Below are 16,237 nucleotides of genomic sequence, written 5' to 3' on the forward strand. Positions count from 1 at the left end.
GGGACTCTTCTCTGATCCTAGGGGACCAGTTCTGGTGACTGGATCCCTGCCCTGTTACTTAGTTCTGACCCATTTTCCTTCTACTTTCTTCCTCTTTCCCATGGTGCTGGAAACCAGTGTCACCAGGTTCCATCAGCCTAAGGCTGCCTCCTCCCCATCATTGCTTTGTATTTCCAAATCTTTGTTTCCCAGGGCATTGATTTGCCTGGGAAGCCAGATGACTGGCCTTATTGGGTCTTCCTAGCATAGATGCCCCCCCTGGTGGGTCCCTGTCACCCTCATCTCCACGAATTGCCTTCCTCTACCATTGCTGGATTTCCCACACCACCCACAACTTGATATATCCCCCAACTCCACCCTCCCTACATTGTACCTCTCAAATATTCATGTTACATTAAAAGGACATCTGTCCTCCACAGTTCAAAAATTGGTCTTTGATCTTTCCCAGGTAGGGCCTTCTCATGGAGTTTCTGTAATTTGCATACCCCTTCCTCTGGACAGACACTACCCTGTGCCAGGGTTCATGGCATGCTGAGCAGAAACTCCCTTGGGCAAGTTACCAACTGCCCAACTTCACATTTGGCTTCACTTTTGCTGCCTGGAGCACATTTCCCCCAAACTCTTCCAAAAACTTTCTTCTTCTTCTAGTCTCTGCTTAAATGTTCTCCCTCAGAAAGGCTCTCTAGCCATCCATTCTAAAGTAGGCCCTTATTATCATCTCACCTTACCCTCAAAGCACTTGGCAAAATTTATATATGTCCATTTGCTTATTTACTTATTTGTCTTCGTCTTCAGACTATCAGTTTCATTGAAGCTGAAATGACCGATGTGTACCCAGCCCCCCTCACAGAGCCAAAATAAATATTTGTTGAATGAAAGAATAAATGAGTGATCTATTTATCTAGCAATTGAGCTCCTTATATTAAAAATCGAGGAAATGGCACAGACCAGGGATCAGGATCACACAAAAAAAAGACAGACAGGCAACATAATACATAACCCACTGGTTTACAACACTAAAAAGTGGCAGGGTTTGGGACAAACAACAAAAAGTCCATAATCTTCAAAGACACTGAAATTCAACTTTCAAAAATACCCTACCAGCACAACAGAACTCACCCTGGACTCAGCATCTTGTCCATCATTGCTAGACTTCTTTCCAACTCCCACAGCCTGATGGCCAGCTGGTAGACCAAGAATTCAGAACCCAGTGGATACAGTTCTCTCTTTAATCTCTTATAATCACCTGCTTGGCCAATTAATCTGGAGTTTTACTCCCAGGACATAGCGTATAGTCTTCCCTCAATTCCTTTCACATCTCTCTTTTCCACCTGCACTTTGCTAATTCCCATTCACCCCTTCTGCAAGGAGCCTTGCATGACCATGCCCACCCCTCCCTGTCCTGGGTGCTCCCATGATGCCCTGCACTCCTGCACATCTGTTTGTCTCCCCATCAGACTTCCCTTCAGGGAAAGGTCTGAGGCTTGTGCCCTGTTGTGTCCTTGGCCCCTGGCACAGTGCTTGTCACAAATTTGAATTGAAAACATTTTCCAAATGAACACATGACTCTGCCATAGGGATTCCTAGATGGTTGAATCACACTCCTACAAAAAGCTAAAGAATGGATCCAGATATGGATGAAGGCTCCATCCTATTCAAGATCCTTTGTGAATAACTCTGCTCAAGACAAGCTCTGCTCTGACGAAGCATGCAAAGCCGGGAAAGAGATTCAGTGTATTGGGAAATGGCCAAAGGAGAGGAGATAAGAGATTGTGGCTGTAATGAGTGTGGGTTGAGGCCTCAATTTTGTAAACCAACTTGAAATATTTTTGTGAGGGTTGGTGTGTAGGATTTGTGGAAAAGTGTGGGGGAGGAGGTGTGGTTCAAGGTAGGAATGTGCATCTGCTTATTGGATTCACTGACTGGTGGTTTTACAAGCCTGAGGCTGGAGCAGGTCCAGCTGTTTCACTTTTCCTTTGCCAGAGAGCCTATAAGTGCTATTTTAAAAGTAGCATTGCTGACAGGATTCTATAAATTAATCTGTGTGTACCTTTCTCACCCAAGTTCTCAATTTATAACACCCTCGGTTAGAACACGGCCTCCTCTCTTTCCTCAACATATGCATATAAATACAACTGGTTCATTCTCCTCTTTAAACACTATTTACTTCATTCTTGAATTTGATATCAGAATTGCTAAATGTCTGCTGAAGTTTAGGAAAGTAAAGTGGATAATAAATGGGGTCAAGAAACCCACATATTTTAGATGATGGCCAAACTTCTAATGCAGTTTCTAAAATCTACCCAATCACGTTAGTATTCTTCCCTAGTTTATTGTCTCATGAATGCTTCTCTCCAGGAATCAAACCTGTTAGTCACTAGTAAAATCCCTCATGAATGCTTGCTCTCAGAAATTATAAAATTTGGGGTGCTATATGTGTATAACCTTATTTAATTCTCACAGCAACCTACTGAGATAGGGGTATTGCAGCCTACCATGGAGGTACACCGCATATCTACTATACTCACATTGTCCATTCTCTGGAGAGGAAAGGACACTGGAAATGGAGTTTATCATTGATCTTGCCTACATGATGAAGGCTCCATTAAAATCCCTGAAGGGGGGGTTCAGAGAACTTCCTGGCTGGAAGTTCTACCTACATATCTATCTCCTGGAAAGGGTGACACATCCCAACTCCACAAAGACAAAAGCTCCTGCACTCAGAATCTTTCCACACCTCACCCCATGTATCTCTTCATCTGACTGTTCATAGGTATCCTTTATCATATCCTTCATTATATAATAAACTGGTGAATGTAATTGTTTCCCTGAGTTCTGTGAGCTATTCTGGCAAATGATCAACTCCAAGGAGGGGGCTGTGGGAACTTCTTTTGTAACCAAATCATACAGAAGTTGTGGGTAACCTGGGAACTTACTACTCACTATTGGTATTTGAAGTTGAGAGCAGTCTTGTGGATTTAGCCCTTAACGTACGGGATCTGCACTAACTCTAGCAAGTCAGAATTAAATTGAATTAAAGTGTAGGACATCCAGCTGATGTCACAGAGAATTGCCTTGGTGTGTGGGGGAAACAAGACCCATGTATGTAGTGTCATAAGTATTATGTGTGTGAGTAAAGCAAGAGAGTTTCTCCTGTATACTCCTAATGATTTTCACCTACTAAATTCACACCTTTGTTTAAATTTCTCTTCTTGAGCGTGGGTTAAACTTATGCACTCACTTCTACCACATAGAACACAGCAGAAGTGATGGGATGTCACCTTCAAGATGAGATTAGAAAAGGCTATGGCTTCCATTATGGATGCTTTTCTCACTTGCTCTCTCACTGTCTCCTGTACCTTGTGTCACACACTGAAATGTGTCTCTCCCAAAGTCTGTATGTTGAAGTCCTAACCCTTAATGTGATGGTATTTGGAGATGGGACCTCTAGAGAAGTAATTAAGGTCAAATGAGGACATAAAGGCTGGTGTCCTTATAAAAAGAAGATGAGACATCAGAAATCTCTCTCTCCATACATGCACAGAATAAGGCCATGTAAGGACATGGTGAGAAGGCCACTGTCTAAAAGCCAGGAAGAGCACTCTCACCAGAAGCTAAAATTGTCAAGACCTTGACTATGGACGTCTAGCCTTCATAACTGTGAGAAAATAAGCGTCTGGCATTTAAGCTACCCGGGCTGCAGTATTTTGTTATGGCAGCCCAAGTAGACTAATACACATGTCATGAGGCAGTCCTGTGGAGAGAACTGTATGGCCAGGAACCAAAGCTTTTCAACAACTACATGAGTGAATTTGGAAGCAGATCTCCCTCAATCAAACCTTCAAATGAGACCACACTTCTAGCTGACAGTTTAACTGTCAACTTAAGCCAGAGGCACTCAGCTAAGCTGCACCCAGATTCCTGACCTGCAGAAACTGTAAGATAACAAATGTTTATTATCATAAGCTACTAAGATTTGTAGTAATTTGTTATGCAACAATAGATAACTAATATATGGAAGTAATGCTCAGTGTCAAGAGATTAGGTAGATAAGGTGACTAACCAGAGAGTCAGCCCCAAATGCATTGCCAAAAATCAAAAATTTTTTAAAAAAGGAAGGAAAGAGTCAGAGCAGGGAACTGGGAATTCTAGTCTGCAGTCAAATAAAATATAGATAAGGAGGCAAAAGCAAGGAACAGACAACTGGCCAGGCAAATGAGAAGCCACCTTTGTAAATTCCAGAATGAGAGGGCCCCAACCTGAGATTGGATGCTCCAGGCCATAAGGTTTACTAGGTTTACTTCCAATATCCATAACAAATAGGTAAGGTGGTGTCTTAGTTTGAGTTATCCCAGAAACATATTTTGAAATAAAGATTCAAGGAAAAGTAGTTCATTCGGAGGTGATCCAAAAAAAAAAAAAAATACCACTAATGGAGAAAGGAAGTAAAACAGGAAAGAGAAGAAAGTGAATGGCATATTCTGTTCGGGCTGCTGTAATAAAATACCATAAACTGGGTGGCTCATAAACAACAAATATATTCCTCATAGTTCTGGAGACTAGTCCAAGATCAAGACCCAGGCAAATTCAGTCTGGTGAGAGCACTTTTTCAGGTTCCTAGATAGTGCCTTCTAGCTATTCTTCACATCGCAGAAGGAGCTCTATGGGGTGTCTTTTATAGAGGACTTCACTCTCATGATCTAAGTGCCTTCCAAAAGTCCCACCTCCTAATACCATTACATTGGGCATTGAGTTTCAACATATGGATTTTGGGGTGGGAGGGAAGGTACACATATACATTTGGCATATAGAAGACAATAATGAACACGTCAAGGGAGGGGGAGGGCATGAATTCCCAGTACCTGTTGCCTATAAAGACATACATGTGCTAGTAATGGGAGGTTAGCTGTGTGCCTGGACATAATAAGCGCCAAGGGGATAAGAATGAGACACTGGGAGCATCTGCTACATATAGGCCCTCTGAAGAAGCCTATAATTGTCTAGGTAACAACTACATACAGTCTTTCTAAATGAAACCATTAAAAATTACTATCATGAAAACCTGTCAAAATGAACATGATTGTTATGCTTTTTTAAAGAGATTTGAAAGAGTAAATTCAAATGAACTCAATCTCATTCTTGCACTAAATCTTGACTTGGGTCAGAGACCTTTGAAAAGTTACTAACTTCTCTGAGCCTTAGTTTTCTCGCCTGTAAAATGGACGCAATAATTCCTACTATAGTTGATAATTATGAGATAAAGTATGTCAAATATGGAGAAAATTCAATTTTTTTAAGTTTAAAACTGCTACAATAATTTAGTGATGGCAAATGTGCCAAAGGATTGCTTAAACAAAATTAGTAACACTACATAAAGTCAATATTAGTATATACTATAGATTGGATGTTTGTCCCCCAAAATTCATATGTAAAGTACTAACACCCAATGTGATGGTATTAGAAGGCAGGGCCTCTGGGAATTGACTGGATCATGAGGATGGAGACCTTATATAAAAGAATCCAGAGAGTTCCCTTGTCCCTTTCACCATATGAGAACATGACAAGAAGATAATTGTTTATGAACTAGGAAGTACGTTCTCAACAGGCACCAAATCTGCTAGCACCTTGACCTTAAACTTCCAAGTATCCAGAACTATGAGAAATAAATTTCTATTGTTTATAAGCCACCTGGTGTGTTGCGTTCTGTTAAAGCAGCCCAAACAGACTAAAATAGTGTCCTTGGAATAACAGGGTCAACAATGCTTATCAGTATCAAAATACTTAATCAATGAGCCATTGTACAGACAAGTATTTCTTACCACTTTCTTTCACATTCCAATGCTAAAATAACATAAAAAAGCCTAATGTTGTTTTCAGGCATATCCAATCAAAAATTTGTTATTTCTTTATTAAGGCTATTGTATAAAAAAGAAATATCCTATCAAAATGGTGAAAATTCATCTAAATAAGTTGGCATCCTTAGGGGAAAATGAGCTTTGCATGTGAAAAAACAAAATAACAGAGAAAATGGAGGAATAGCTCTCCAAAATTATAATTTCTTAAATTGTAAAACTGCACTGCATTGACAAAATTTGTCAGTATATAAACTAAAGGAAGGAAGCACCCTTTTTTTTTTTTTTTTTTTTTTTTTTTTGAGTTTGCTTCTGGAAAACTCAGAGCTGGAGATGAAATTTAAATTCACGAAGAATTGCCAAACAAGTAAAGCAGGGCTAACTGGCCAAAAATAAATAAACTAACTCCATATATGTGAGAAATGAATAGAAACACTATACATTCCTGTAAGTATCCCAGGGTTCATAAAAATAGTTCAAAAACCTCTGAAAATCTCTGATAAATAGACACAAATATTTAAGACACTTTAAAATTGGCAACACTATCACATGGTAGTGTGATACCAATGTGTGACAAACTAAATAGGAGGTTGTTACAAAGAGTTTGGGGTTTTGTGTTTTTTTAAGATTTTATTTATTTATTTGAGAAAGAGAACATGAGCAGTGGGAGAAGCAAAGGGAGAAAGACAAGCAGACTCCCTGCTGAGTGTAGAGCCTGATGTGGGCTCCATCCCAGGACCCTGAGATCAGGTCCTGAGTTGAAATTAGACCGAGCCACCCAAGCCACCCCCATGCGTTGGGGTTTTTTTATGCAAGTAAGAAAGAGGTACATATTGCATCAAATTAATAAGGTATAGGAGGTCCAGAAGCAGTGCTTGGAACAGGCAGACAAAATGGAATGGCTCAGAAGTTCCATCTGTAAATGCTGAGCAACTATTGAGGCATTCATTCTTTTTTTACTAAACCAGGCAAAAACCAGAGATAAATCCTTACTGAGCTCAGAAAAGACTGGCCAAAGTGTGCCAGAGCCTCTGATCTCTAACTCATGTGTAACCCCCTGCAATGGAAAAGGATGACTCCACGGTCCAACACAACTCAGTGAAAATATGCCTTTATGAAAACTCAAGTGCTTTTACATGCATTTTGTATTCACCAGACTTCATTAATTTTTCCCAAAGATTTTATCACTAAGAATGATATACATCGACCAGTGAACATAACATTCTGCTCTTAATGGCCCCAATATCCAAAAATGTACAACCTGCCTTCCAGTTTGCTACCCACTCACTGAGTCTGACCACAGCTGGGAGGGGCACCTTGGTGGCTCAGTGGTTGAGCGGCTGCCTTTGGCTCAGGGCGTGACCCTGGGGCCCTGAGAACGAGTCCTGCATCAGGTTCCCCACAGGGAGCCTGCTTCTCCCTCTGCTTATGTCTCTGCAGCTCTCTGTGTGTCTCTTATGAATAATTAAAATCTTTTTAAAAAGTCACTGAGAATCCATCTTTAAAGATATAAGACACAAATCACTCTGCTTCAAGTGTCCTCCTCCATGGCTCAAACCCCAATCTCAGCCTGAAACAACTTGCCAGCCTCACATTCCTACAAACATACTCTATGCTTGGATGTCAATGGTTACCGCCAAACTCTCTGAATCCATTAATCAAATTCTTTTCACATGGTTAAAGGCAATTCTGTTTGGGGAGTTGCTAGGCAGCTTTGTCTCCTTCCTGGAGCTCCATGATTAGTTGTTAAATGTCTTAGTCTTGTTGGCTCCTCTGTTGCTGGGGTGGTGAGCTAGTCATTGTTAGGCAGTAGGGTGATAGTTCTACCTCAGACAACAGCTGTACCACCTCTATCTGAGAAAGCCTATTGCCAAGGTCTTTGGAGAGACGTAGGGGGAGGGGTACTGTTAATTTGGCTCAGTGTCTCTCTTGGCCAGAATGAGGTTTTTTTTAAAGATTTTACTTATTTATTTGAGAGAGAGAGAGAGAGAGAGAGAGAGAGAGACCACGAGTGGGGAGGCAGGGAAAAGGGAGAGGGAGAAGCCGATATCCTGCTGAGCAGAGAGCCCGATGTGGGGCTAAATCTCAGGACCCTGGGATCATGACCTGAGCCCAAGGCAGATGCCCAACTGACTGAGCCTCCCAGGTGACCCAGCCAGAATGATTTTATTTGGAAATCTATGTGATCTAGATTTAGAGAAGGTCTCTGCCTTCGTAAAGAACCAACTATGACTTTATCCCAGGGGCTCCACACCATCAGGTTAGAACTTGTAGAAGAGCACTAAGGGTTTGCCTGTCTTCAAGTAAATAGATTTAACTCTTGGTTGATTCAGATTGTGTTTACCTGATGGAATCCAACAAAGTCAGCAGAATGGCTAGCTGTGATTGTTTTGTTGATGATGAAAAAAAGTTTCTAGTCATAATGCATGACTTGTTGGGGCACCTGGCTGGCTCAGTCAGTTACCCTCTGCCTTCAGGTCAGGTCATGGTCTCGGGGTCCTGGGTCTAGCCGTATGTCAGGCTCCCTGATCAGCAGAGTTTGCTTCTCCCTCTGCTCCTCTCCCCCCCCGCCCATGCTCTCACTCTCTTTCTATCTCTCTCAAATAGATAAAATCTTTTTTAAAAAAAATGTATGACCTGTGACCAAAATATTCCTATGATCTTGGTTCTGACTCAGCATGAATGAATAATCAAAAATATAAAAACGGCCCAAGCCTTCAGGACCAGATCTTACTCTAAAACAGGGTGTTAACCTACCACACCAAACTTCCTTGTACACAATACCATCTTGTATGCATAAAGTCAAATTAACAGGCTGACTCTACACTTCTCACTACACATCCCATGGCTTGGGAATTGGACAGATTCTATTAAGCCCAGATCCACCCCCTACAATCCCTGAGACATTGAGCAAGTCACCAATCCTTCTGAGCTTCAGTTTTCTTTCCTTAAATTTGAGACAATAAAATTAACTAATATAGCGATTGAGTTCCTAATATATACCAGTCATTCTTTTAGGTACTATGGATACATAAGTGAAAAAGAAAATAAATAAAAAGTTCAGCCATTATGAAGTTTAGGTTTTTCTATTCCTGAAGACTGTTCAGAGGAGTAGAAAAGAGAACAAAACAAATATAATGTTATCAACACGTAGTAAGTTCTTAATGTTAGGTCCCCCACAATCCCCTCACTTAGTTTTGTTTCACAATGATAAGTGCTATGGAGAAGGTAGGAGAAAGTATAGTGTGTTATTTCTGAACTGTGTTTAGAAATTTAAGGTACAAACCCCACTTAAGCCAATATTCTTTTTCAAGCTTCAGATTCTGCTATACTAGCATTTTTTCTAAATGAAAAATATGGAATAAAATGGCAAAGAAAGAAATGGAATGGAAATGGAAATAAGGATTAAGTATTGATTCCCAAAGGTTTTGTTCCAAGCATGTGTGCGCGCATGTATGCGTGTGTACTGGCTCAGGATGTGAAATGCGTTTCTGACTATAGGTCAAAAAAAATTTCAAAAAATTTTGAAAATTACTGAACTATATATAATTTTAAAATAAAGAGAAATTTTCTTTTATCTTTTGTTATCATCCTCAACTACCTAACTTAACTCCTTACCTAGTATTTATCGTGGTGACTACTGTAGAAATGTACACCAAGATAAAGTAGTTTTTTGAGAAAAAGGAAAGACCATTCTCTAAAATTAAAATCATTTTGTAAGTCATTTTCTATAGTCCTTTGTATTCTACTTATTTCCCAGGATGTCCAGAAGTGAAACAGACAGAATGGGGACAGAGAATGGGGTATACTTGCTCCCTCTAAGAGTATTTTCCAAAAGTGACACTTTCTCAAAAATATCTAAATTAGTATGTTTACATGGTGTTGTTTAAAATTATCATGAAAAAAATTGAAGGGAAATATAAAAACAAGATTGCACAGCGGGAAAAGAAAGTAGAGGAATGCCATCCTCCTCCTCTCCACCCAATGGGCCAGGTCTTGCACAACCTCTCAGAACTTAGCTATGCCATATCTGCAGAGATATTGCCTCTGATTTTCAAAATTTGCCATGGTGCTGGCCAGCTTAGAATCACCCAAACTGCATGGTGGATAATGGTGTTAATTCCTTACCACATTTTTCCCATTGACTTTATTCTTGCACCACCTGTCCACTTTGTTGGGAACTAACCTAAATCAATTCAGTCGTAAATAACTAGGCTTTTTTTTTTTTTTTTTTTTTTTTTTGGTAAATAACAATTGCCTTAAAAAAGCAGAAATTCTGCATCATTGTTGTGTCTCCTCAGAATAACATGTTAAATGTATAAGACAAAAAGCATAGGAATTAAAAAGAAAACAAACTACATTGAAATACAGTTGTTGAAATATTGTTAAATACCTGTGATATAAAAATACATAGAATTCTCTATTAATAAATTAAAAATAGACCTACTAGTGGATCTGCTATCACTATAATTGCAAGGTAAAGGTGAGATGAAATGGCACATTGGGATATCTGCAATAAAAGTTATATGTGATGAAAATAAATGTGATTTCTATTAGTGACAAAGGAAGTTAGTAACACAAGGATGTGTTGCCTACACTTATAACTGAAGGAAAGTCTTATTTCAGTTAGAGTTAGTAAGGAAAAACCCTAATCCATTTTCATATCCAACACCATGGACATCTTGAATTTTACCTATGCAAAGTGTACTACAGGTTGAAAGCTCCTCATTAGAGGCAAAAGATGGTTCCAGATCTCTCTACAATCTTGTTACAAAGTAGCAAAGAAGGCAAATGTCTGATGGAATCCTGCCATTTAATTAGCAGGCAGTCCCAAGACAATCATGTATCCTGTTCTTTAAACAGGATGAAATCCCAACTCTCTGTCTTTTTAGAAAATCTGACAGCACCTTGTGGGAGAGGCTTACCCAAGCCAAATGTGCCAAAAATCAAACACCAGGACTCAACTAACCCTCAAGTAGAGTCAGACAACCAAGAATCTTTCTAATCAATGACTTAATATAAGACTGCCTAGGAATCATAACCTAAAGCCCTTTTCAGGGCTGCTGCATACAGTTGTGTTGATTGACCACTGTGTAACCCTATAACCAAATGCAGTGACTGTGCCATTTCTAAGGGTACTGACTGCTGGGCTCTCTCACTCTATTATTATTATTATTATTTTATTATTATTATTATTATTATTATTTTATAAGGATAGAAAGAGAGCATATGAGTGGGAGGGAGGGGCAGAGAGAGAGAAAGCTAATCTTAAATGGGCTCCACTTCCAGCACCCCTGGTGTCTCTCATTCATATCCTTGTTCCAAGAAGCAATGCTCAAACTACTATCTAATATCAAAACAAAACAGGGGAGGGAACCTGGGTGGCTCAGTTGGTTAAAGATTTGACTCTTGGTTCCAGCTCACATCATGATCTCAGGCTGGTGAGATCAAGTCCTGCATCTAGCTCCACACTCAGCCCCAAGTCTACTTGAGATTCTTTCCCCCTCCCTCTCCCTCTTCCTGTGCTTCTTCCTCTGCTCTCTGGCTCTCTCAAGAATAAATAAATAAATAAATAAATAAATAAATAAATAAATAAATAAATAAAATCTTTTAAAAAAATGCTACAGGGTGCTCTCAGTTGAGTGTCATGATCTCAGAGTCTGGGATCAAGCCCTGTGTTGGGCTCCACAGTCAGCAGGGAGTCTGCTTGGGGATTCTCTCTCCCTCTCTCTCTGTCCTTCACCTCCTTACGTCTCTCCTTCTCTCTCTCTCAAATATTTATTTATTTAATCTTTAAAAAATAAGCATTTACCCCATCAGAATGGGTGTTGATTAAAAACAACTAGCACAGGCATAACAGTATGTCTTACATGAATTTTAGCCTTGCCCTATTCATGCATGGATAGAGAGTATCTTCTAGATAATCCCTACATCTTGACCACTAAGTTTACCAATGAAAGTCCATTTCTAACTTATACTCATTAACAAAGCCTGTTGTATTGATCAGAAATCTGCATAGTAAAATACTTAGAGTAACCATTTCTGCAGTGTGGCCTCTGGATTAAATGCTGGCTAACCATTTCTGGAGGGTGTGATCCAGCAACTATCTTTGGTGAATGGATTAAAATGAACACAAATATGTATATATAATATATTATGCTGAAATTATTTCCGAAGTATCATAGGCCAATTACCCAATTATCACTATTTTGGTAAAAAATAACCTGTTAATTTATTAACCTGCCAAACTGTTTTGGAAACAAGAAATATCTCTTGTACCTACCAGTGAAAAGAAGTTTTTAAAACTTTATCTTTGAGTCAAGATGCTTCAGTTATCCTCTATTAAATGATACTTTGCAAGGTTTGGGATTTCCCAAAGCATCATGTAGTTTTAAGGAAACTAAATCCAGCAGAGAGATTCTGTGGTGCATGAAGGGATGCAGTTAAACAAACCTATCTAGAGACTAAAAGGGATCAGAGATCAGAACATAGAAAAATCATGACAAAAACAGAGCTATAGAAAAGAATGAAGCTGCTGCTCTTTAAAAGCAATGAGTTGAAACTGTATGTGAGAGAAGACATTAGTACAGGACAATTGAAGAAGCATTGAGGAAGTCTTAAAAGGAAGGCATTTGAGGTAGACAGAAGGGCAGATTTCTACCTTCCTGCTCTGATCAAAACAATCTCAAGTGCTCAGACAGCAGTGCACTTTCTACTAGGCTACCCCTAATGGAATATAGGTAAAACAAACAAAAAAAGTCAGGATCATGTGAAGAAAATTAGGAAGTTAAATACTCATCTAACCCAGGAGTCAAAAAAAATCACCTGAACAAAATTCAGTGTAAAAGCTAGAAAGACAAAATGGCAACTATAAAAAAGGAGAACTGTAAACTAAACTACTTCTGATCCAAAAATAATTTCAAGTAAAGAATGATATTTCTTTTTTTAAGATTTTATTTATTCTTGAGAGACACACAGAGAGAGTGGCAGAGACATAGGCAGGGGGAGAAGCAGGCTCCATGCAGGGACCCCAATGCAGGACTTGATCCCTGGACCCTGGGACCACGACCTGAGCCAAAGACAGACGCTTAACCACTGAGCCACCCAGATGCCCCAAGAATGATATTTCTAATAGCAGATACACTGAATCATAATCAAAACAAAGCCAACTAGAGTAACCAGGTCTCAAAAGAGAGTTGTGATTATACAAGAAACACCATTCTCTTTTCTTCTGGGACAAAGCTACATCATATTTCCCAGCATCCTTGATAGTACTGTGAACCCTAAAATTAGTTCTGACCAGTCAGTCAACTGTGGATGGAAGTGAAAAACCTCACTTCAGATTTGGCCCACATAAGCCATTCATGCACACTTTCACACTTTCTTTGGATTCTGGAAATTTTGCATGGAGTAAAAGTAGTGTGCAAAAATGTGGTTATCCGTGAATAGGGTAACCACGAAGAAAATTTTTTTGGCTTCTTTCCAATTTCTTGTACTGCTCAAAATTTGCACAATAACTAAATATCTTAAAGTATTTCTGTTTTATGATAGAATACATTATCAAATAAATATATGTATTAGCTTTTTAAAACTAAACTATCCTCACTTTCTTTGACTACTCCAGATGGCATGGATTTTGGTGTGCTTATTCACTACATCCAGGAATAATATCTGCCCTTAATAAATGTAGTTTGAAAGAACCCAGCATTTCTGATGTCCTCAGCATTTTGCCTGTTTGTCAATGCTCCTCTTAAAATGGGACAACCTCAACTAAGTAAAAAACTTGAGATTAAAGACAAAACATTTTACCCATCCTCTCCATAATGTGAAGTACCCTGTGACTATTATGTAGCTTACTATACATCCAGGCCTATGTTTCTACAAATGTAGCCCAAGATTACATTTGAGAAGTTTTGGTTTTGTTTTTAGGACATCACACTGTTGGCTCATATTGATCTTATAATCAACTAAAACCCTTAAGTCTTTTTCACATAATTTGCTGTCAAGCCTCATTTCCTTCATTCTGCACTTGCACAATTGATTTTTTTTTACCCCCAAATGCTGGACTTTAGATTGATCTTTGTTAAGTTTTATCTTATTTGTTTTAGTCCATTATTGGAGTCCACTGAAATGTCCTTAATCCTTGATTCTACAATCTTGTATATTACCTCTCTCGGTATATGTCTCTGATAACTTTATTAAGTTCTAAGTCTCTAAAGTTGAAGATAAAACTATTAAATGGATAAGGAGCAAGAGGAGAATTTTCCCGAACACCATTAGAAATCTCATCCAGGCATCCATACTCTTGGGAGTATTCAAGTATTGTATAATGTTAAATTTGGAAGGAGTCATCAATCTCATTTAGTCCAACTTCTAAGATTTGCCCCAAGCCCCATAACCTACTGGTTATTCAACACTTTCATGATCCTATCTTTACAGATGTGCTCATTATTTCCCTTCTACCTTTATTCTACTTTCTTAGAGAAAAGTTTCTTCTTAGAGAACCTACTTTACCCCATCTCTGGAGGAAATAATCCTGTTTATTTACATTTGACTTCATCCCCTTCACCTTGGCTGATTGGAAAAAGAAGGGACACCTAACAAAGTAAGACACATCTAGAAATTAGGATTCATTTATTTATTCAACAGATACTTACTGAGCAACTATTATGTACCAAGAACTGTTCTAGGCCCTTGCAATATATCAATGATCAAGATAGACAAAGATTTCTGCCCTTTGGAACTTATATTATAGCAGGGGAGAAAAACCAAGATATTAAATATAATACATAAGTAAATTACATACTATGACAGAAGATAAATCCTATGAAAAAAAAAGGAAAAGTAGAATGGGATAAGGGTTTTGGGAGTGAGAAGTGAAATTTTAAGTAGATTCACTAGGTCCTTTTGAAAAGATGACATTTGAGCAGAGACTTGGAGGTCAGCCATGCAAATTTCTGAGAAAGGGACATTTGTGCAGAAAACAGAACCCATGCAAAAACACTAAGACAAAAGGCAAATGGCTTGTTCGAGAAACAAGAAAATCAATGTGGCTGCAGTAGAGTAAATGATTTGAAGAAAAGACTGAGAAATGAGATCAGAGATGTAAGTGGGTCATCATGAGGATTTTAATTCATATGTTGAATGAATTACTGCATGGCTTTAAAAAGAGTGACATGATCTGATTTACATTTTAAGAGGATAACTTTGGCTGCTGTATCTAAAAGGAATAAGTAATATCTGTTAGGATGTTATTGTGGTAATCTCAGTGAAAGATGGTGACGCAGACCTAGGCAGTCAGTAGTAGTGAGAAATGGCAGTGGTAAAACTGGTCAAATTCCACATTTATTTTGAAAATGAAGTCCACGATATTTGCTGATAAATTGCACATGGTTAAGAAAAAGAGAAAAGAGTTATGCCAAGGTTTTTGGCCTGAGACACAGGATACTTGGAGTTGTTGTCATCAACTGTGATCAGGGAAGGCCAGAGATGGAGGAAGTTTGGGATGCGGGAGGAAAATCAGAAAGTCTATTTTAGACAGATTGGAAATACAAGTCTGCAGTTTGGGAGAAAGGTCCAATCTAGAAATATATTGGAACTTGTTTGTATATAAATAGTTTTTAAATCCATGAGACTCAATGAGCTCAAAAAGGATGAAAGTAAATCAAGGGACTTAGCCCTGGGGCCCTGTAACATTAAAAAGAGAAAGAGAAAGAACCAGAGAAGAGGATTAAAATAAAGCAATTGCTAAGGTAGAGAAAAAGGCAAGATAATGTAGAGGCCTGGAAACCAAATGAACAAAGTGCTAGAAAGAGCTTTCAACTAGGTCAGATGACACTATTGGATCAAATAAAATAGATACTGAGAATTGACCATTCAATGTAGCCATGTAGAAGTCATTGCTTATATCGACAAGAGTGGCTTCAGTGATGTCATGAGGCCAAAAACCTGACTAGAGTGGTTTAAGGAAATGTAAGAAGAATTGGAGTCAATAAGCTCAAATCATATTAGAGGACCTTTGCTCCAAAGGGAAGCAAAGAAGTGGGGTACCAAGTGTTGGTGAATGTGTCATCAAGAAGAGAGTTTTGTTTTGTTTATAATATAGTTGACACACAATGTTACAATGGTTTTGGGTATATAACATAGTGATTCAACTTCTGTATACATTGTGCTCTGCTCACCACAAGTGTAGCTCCCATCTGTCACCACACAACACTATGACAATACCATTGACTATATACACTGTGCTATGCCCTTTATTCCCATGACTTACTCATCCTATAACTGGATGCCTGTATCTCCGACTCCCCTTCACCCATTTTTCCCACCCTTCCACCCTCCAAGAAGAGGGTTTTTATAATTGAGAAACAACAAATGAGAACAAT

The 16,237-nt window shown here is 38.8% G+C and overlaps 2 long non-coding RNA genes across 2 annotated transcripts in view; one reads left to right on the plus strand and one right to left on the minus strand.

Moving 5' to 3' along the window:
- LOC144286924 (uncharacterized) overlaps nucleotides 1-16,237 on the minus strand; it is a 1,061,786-nt gene that overhangs the window by 52,596 nt on the left and 992,953 nt on the right. The window lies entirely within an intron of this gene.
- The window catches only part of LOC144286920 (uncharacterized), an 81,366-nt gene continuing 68,978 nt past the window's right edge, over nucleotides 3,850-16,237 (plus strand). Inside the window, exon 1 of the long non-coding RNA XR_013354867.1 lies at nucleotides 3,850-3,937. This is a non-coding gene — a long non-coding RNA (uncharacterized LOC144286920). The remainder of the gene's footprint in view (nucleotides 3,938-16,237) is intronic.

Source organism: Canis aureus, chromosome 16 (assembly GCF_053574225.1).
Source record: "Canis aureus isolate CA01 chromosome 16, VMU_Caureus_v.1.0, whole genome shotgun sequence".
Classification (NCBI taxonomy): Eukaryota; Metazoa; Chordata; class Mammalia; order Carnivora; family Canidae; genus Canis; species Canis aureus.